The sequence below is a fragment of the Macadamia integrifolia genome, chromosome 13, assembly GCF_013358625.1.
Source record: "Macadamia integrifolia cultivar HAES 741 chromosome 13, SCU_Mint_v3, whole genome shotgun sequence".
Classification (NCBI taxonomy): Eukaryota; Viridiplantae; Streptophyta; class Magnoliopsida; order Proteales; family Proteaceae; genus Macadamia; species Macadamia integrifolia.
In genome coordinates, this window is record NC_056569.1 from 10,606,574 (window position 1) to 10,612,704 (window position 6,131).

Below are 6,131 nucleotides of genomic sequence, written 5' to 3' on the forward strand. Positions count from 1 at the left end.
AGTGATGACTGTTTAAAGACTTTAGTATGAACCATAAATTTAAATGGAATGAGATTTTAAAACGCAAGAGAGCACACTTTACAAATCCCATTTGATATATATATATATATATATACACTAATAGATCATGCCCATGGGTCTAAGCCCATAACAGTTTAAATCAAACAATAAACGTTTTCTTTTTATGAAATAAATAAGGCCCAACCCATTACTTTAAAAGATTTAAAAAGAAAAGAATTGATAAAACCAAGTCTGGGTCTATCGTCACCCACGACCAAACTCTTTTTTTTTTTTATCAAAACAAAACAACGACCACCAGTTGCGCAAGTTGGTTTTTATTTATTTATTTATTTTTAAACAAATACCAAAATCTAATCTAAGCCTTGCACCGATTCCAATCTCAGACCAAAAACCGAATATACGTACAAAACTAGATTGCTAGAAGGTAGTTTTAAAGAAAAAAAAAAACTTGCAAATCCAAAACGTGGATTCCAATCCCACCTCTTTCTTTTTTTATTGTTATTATTATTATTTTTTTTTATTTTAAGACTAAAATAGCCGTTGATGCTTATGCCGCTGCCGATCCCAGATTCTAACTCTAACGAACAGGATCCATCCGTCGGCAATCACTTAGATGCTCGAAAAGTAAACAAAACCCCACTCGGGTGGGGAGTAAACCAAATCTGTCATTTTTTTTTTTTTTTTTTTTTTTGTGTCAGAACCACTTTCTAACTTTTGGCTTTTCTTAAAGGGTTCTGATACTTGAAACTATCGCTGCACAGGGCAGCCGATCCCGATATCCTTAACTGGATCAAGATGATTAAGAAAAAGTTACTGCTAAATACAAATCATGACGTTAATAGCCAAATTAAAATAAACCATATCAAAATTACATTCCATTGAGGTGGATAGTAGCCGTGGCTTTTAGATTCAGAATAATACAAAAAAAACGTATATGTATACAGCCTATCGATCTCTAAGAACGAGGCTCTGATACCATTGATAAAAAATAAATGCGGAAACAATTCATGGAGATCGATTATCATGCATGATAAACACTACAAAGACAAATTTTGGCATACTTGAATCCATGGCTGAAGAATAACATCTTCTCAATTCTCTTTTCGTATGTTCCTTGTAAAACACGATCAATGTTAGTTTGGTCTACCATCTTTCCCTTTTGCTATAGGTCATTAGCCTCACTTAATGGGTCAGTGATAACTATATATAAGGGTGAGAGTAGGGACCAACCTTGCAATAAAATTAGGGTTTTCTCCCTATTAAGGAAATAATACCTTAGGTCCACACATAGTAATAAATATTTCATATCATTAAGGTGTACTAATAGAATCCAATATCTCCATAGAGATCACTTACTAATAAAATTGGATTCTTTCTGCTTACTTCATCTTTAGTCAACACCACTAAACCGGTTTTGGAAACAAATCTTTGGCTATGCTAACCCACTTAATAGAAAATCTTACAGTAAGACCATTGCTAGGATATACATAAGAAACCCAAGGGGGTAGCATAGTAAGTTAGCAATGAACTTGGTATGAACCGTAAATTTGGATATTTTGAGTTTGATTTCCACTAAGTACATCTTGGGCCACTCACACGGGGTGTTTAGTGCTTTTCACTGCTTTCAGTGAAAGTTGAATGGTTCTCATTTAACCCCAGTATGACTCAGTCTATACGATTGTAGAGTCAATATGGGCCCCCAAGACTAGTCAGGCCAAAGGTCTGGATACCCGTCGTTAAAAAAAAAAAAAAAAAAAAAAAAAAAAAAAAAAGATATACGTAAGAGATTATGCAAAAGAGAAAATGTATTCAAGAGTAATTAATATGCCATGATGCTTATCGAACCCGTACATTAACGTACAAACTCTTGAGTGCATAAGCTTTTTTTTTTTTTTTTTTAATTTTCTTTTTTAATATGAATGAAAGTGTTAATGGCACCTTAAGTGTATTTATAATTTGTTATTTTATTTTGATTGCCCATTATCTTATTTTGATGTATTTAAGAATAGTTGTGACACTTCAAATTTTCAAATTATTTTGTAAACTATTTTCAAAACGTGATTACATATTTTCTTTTCAACAGATGTCTTGAAAGGGAAGTTAATTTCTTATATATTGAGCATCTTTTCATATACATATAGACAACTTGTATCCATCACACACACACACAGTATACGAGAAATCATTATTATTATTATTTTTTGCTAGGAATAGTATAGGAGAAATCAATTGTTAACCCACCAAGACACATAATGCCTAATTGCAACCATAAGGAACTTTCATTCTCGGGATTAATTGCGACTTATAAATGAGAATCTTATTCTTAATACAATTGACATCAGCATAAAACTCTTATGTAACCCAATTCATTACACACATACCAATGGGGTTGGTAGCCTAGTGGTGAAAATGTCCTCAACCAATCATCACTTGAGTCGGCTAGTTGTAGGTTTGAGTCTTGGCATGCCCACTATCGCCCATTGGTCCTGGAGAAGTGCTGCTTACTGTCCTAGGTCTATGATCACTACCATGAAGCACTTTTTCTTTTTCTTTTTCAAAAAAAAAAAAAAAAAAAAAAGCATTAAAGAATGTCACGAGACTCATGACATGTTCCAATATTCTGCCTTTTGATCTTCAAAGACCACCTGATTAATAAATGGTACATTTCCAACTTGTAAGATATCTAACTAAAATTTAATGACTGGGTTTTTACAAAATAGGCGCCATTGATGAGATTAAGGAGCTTGATTTGGTTTTATCTAAAGAGAATTGATGGAAAATTAAGGAAAAGGTTGAGGCCCCTAAGGAACTTACCATAGTGCACTTGAACCATATTATATGGTACCTCTACCAGAAAGTTGAGTCTCCTCTTCGGCTCGCTTAGAAATAATAAATACTGTATAATGCAGCAAGATTATCGCCTAGTGAAGTCTGTTGGATTTGTATTCAGATTTCATGGTTTATAATTCAAAATAACTAGAGAACATAGATCGACTCCTGTTACATGGATGTGTGAGTTTGTAATTAGTGTCCCCCCTTATTATTTCTTCTTTCCCTCTGATGTGCACGTGAGTAGAGCCCTATTGGGCAGCTCATTATTAGGGATGAACAATAAATAAATCAATAGAGAATCTTACCATGAATAGCTTATAAATTATAGTATTTTATTCAATTTGACTAAATTTTAATAATTATCATTTCTGGATTAAGATAGTATTTTAATAATGAAGGCCCTCTTTACCATGTATACTAAGTACTCTACATATTCATGAAGCAATAGCTAATCAAACCAGTGGTTCATTCTGGATTAGTGATATATCTTCAGTTCATTGCAGTAGGAGTAACACGGTAGCCATAGTAACACAACTACTTCATTATTGGATAAAATCAAAGCCACATGCCATCAGTTCTGCAGATCAAAGATCACTGGCAGCACCAGCAGCTTAGGGCTCAACCTTGGTTCATGTCTTTGTTGGAGTGGGGTGCCACCCCCCGTGGGGGTGACTGGGGTGAGCAGCGAAATTTAGTACCATACATATGGCATGGAATTATAGGTCGGAAGTGGGGTGGAGGGCTCACTGGTTCTAGGGGTGTAATATGGCACGGTGGCTTTATTGGTTGGGCGGGGGTTGGGGGACTCAGTACTGGTGGTGGGGGTAGGGGACTCGGTACTAAGGGTGGTGGTGGGGGTGGGGGAATCAGTGCTGGTGTTGGAGGTCGGAACCTTCAATTTTGTGGAGCATCTGGTTCGCAGTTGCGGCGATCGCAATAGTTGTCTACACAATCATGGCACAGAGGATAATTGTTCGATAGATCTATCGCGGAACTCTTCTCTTCTGCATCATTTGAATGAGAGTAGCATTAGATAGTAGACGTGTAAACAATGATGATCCAATTTACCCTCTTCTCTTTCAAATTAAACAGGGGTGGGATTTTTATCTCTTGTAAGGGGGCAAACCAGTCATTTCGCATGGTCCTATGTCTAGGTGCAGGAGCCATGCTCTTGGACATGCTAATTTTTCCCATAAATAAAGAGTGACAGAATTCTACCGATCTGGCGCAGGCAACACATCATGCATAGCTAATGGAAGGCATGCAGGAGCATCTTTAGAGCATGGGGGCAGGGTCAACATGATCATTTCGCACCTTGCACAATCTGGAAGTTTCTTGCACTAGACTGGTAGGGTTCTTCTACCAATAAATAAATGAAGCAATGGCACATCTCATGATCCCACCTATCATTCCTTGCCGTCTCTCTCTCTCCTTTTGATATACGGACCATAACTTACCTCTCTCACCTTCACCCAAAATATAAAACCTACTCTCTCCCTATTGGCTGGGTGTGGGAATTCCTTATCATGTTGTGGGCATAGCCATCCCTTGCATGCCCTTCATTTATATATGTCAAGACACCGCCAAAAAAAACAACCTAACTTGTGAGATCTTTCGATCACCTATTTGATTATAAAGCACCATGTCCATTACCTTCTCAGCGAAAAAGGTGAATATATGTAAAATATATAATTGATAGAAAATGGATGATATTGTACCTATTTGTGGCTTCTCTGCTAACTCCCTACACCTTGTCAATGTTCGAATAAGAAGGATAACAACCAGAAGGACAAATATTTTAGTATAGACATTTATTTCTTCCTTCTTTTATTTTAGTAAATGATGAAATTTACCAAGATGAACCGAAATTTGTCAAGCTGTCTTGGCCTTCCTCCTTCCCTTATTTATGGTAGAGAGAGAGAGGGGTAGACTTTTTTTTTTGTTGATAAAGGAGAGAGATTTGTATACGTGGTTGCGTTTTTTGCCTAGTTTTCAAATCCGTAGCCTCCATTATAGTAGTGGTTTTTTGTCCATCATGTTTAGTTTGATTTCGTTTTTTGTTTTTTGTTTTTTTGTTTTTTGTTTTTTGTTTTTTTTTGTTTGTTTTTTGTTTTTGTTTTTGTTTTTGTTTTTGTTTTTGTTTTTGTTTTTGTTTTTGTTTTTGTTTTTGTTTTTTTGTTTTTTTTGTTTTTTTTGTTTTTTTTGTTTTTTTTTGTTTTTTTTTTGCCTTAATCAGTAATCAATATTACTAAGGAAGCATATGACAGAAAAATATAGAAGCCATCATAGGCACCCAACTGAACTTGACAAGGACAAACCCTTGGAGAGGGGAAGGGAACTCCAACCCAGGGAAAATAGAATAACCCAATAATAGGACCATAACCGAGGACCCTCATGCATGGACCCCCAACCCTAAAGGGGTGGACGCCCCATTTCTGAACTAGGATATGAGTCCTTATGGATTTGTGGGCTTTAAGAGTAACAATATGTATGCCTATCCTCAACATCTGCACAAATGTCCATGGTGATCTTTGGTTTGATTTGGTTTGGTTTGATTTTGCTAATATTTCTAAAGATTGGAAAGTTTCTCTTCTCTTCTTCTAAGACATTGAAAGTGGGTAAGATGGTTATTTCACTACCCATGTTTCTGATGGGTAGTATTGTTTTTCCTTTTCTAACTACTTACAAGGAGAATCAATTTTTTTTTTTTCTTATCCTTAATGATTATTAATAGTGAATTTAAGAGGCAAGATAATATCATAAGCAAGTGATAAGAAATTAAAAGGTCACATTGGCCACTAAGCCGAGGAGTCAACTGTCAGAGTCTGAAAGATAATGAATCTAAAGGAGACTGACTTCCAAGTCAAATGGTTGTCGAATGGCAGTAGATTTAAGGAAAGAAAATTATGATCATAATGAATAAAAGGTTTCTTATCATTTTATTTTGTAGGTAAAGCCAAAACGTTATTGCCTTTTAAGGTTGGTGGCTTCCACATCAACCCACTATAATCCATACACATATACCACATGGAGCATAAAATTGGTCATACGTGTTTGGCTCTTAAGGTTTGTCGCTGCCCCGTTAACTGACTCTATATTACTTATATTTGAAAAAAAAAAAACTCTATATTATTTAAGAATGAGAATTTTGCTCGTTCTCATTCTCCATGCTGGTAGAGGCATGAGTAATACTATCTTTTCATAGTCCATTATCCCATGTAACTAGGTGTGGGGAACATGGGCAGCACTTTCATCTAATTCCCACCCCCACTTTAAAA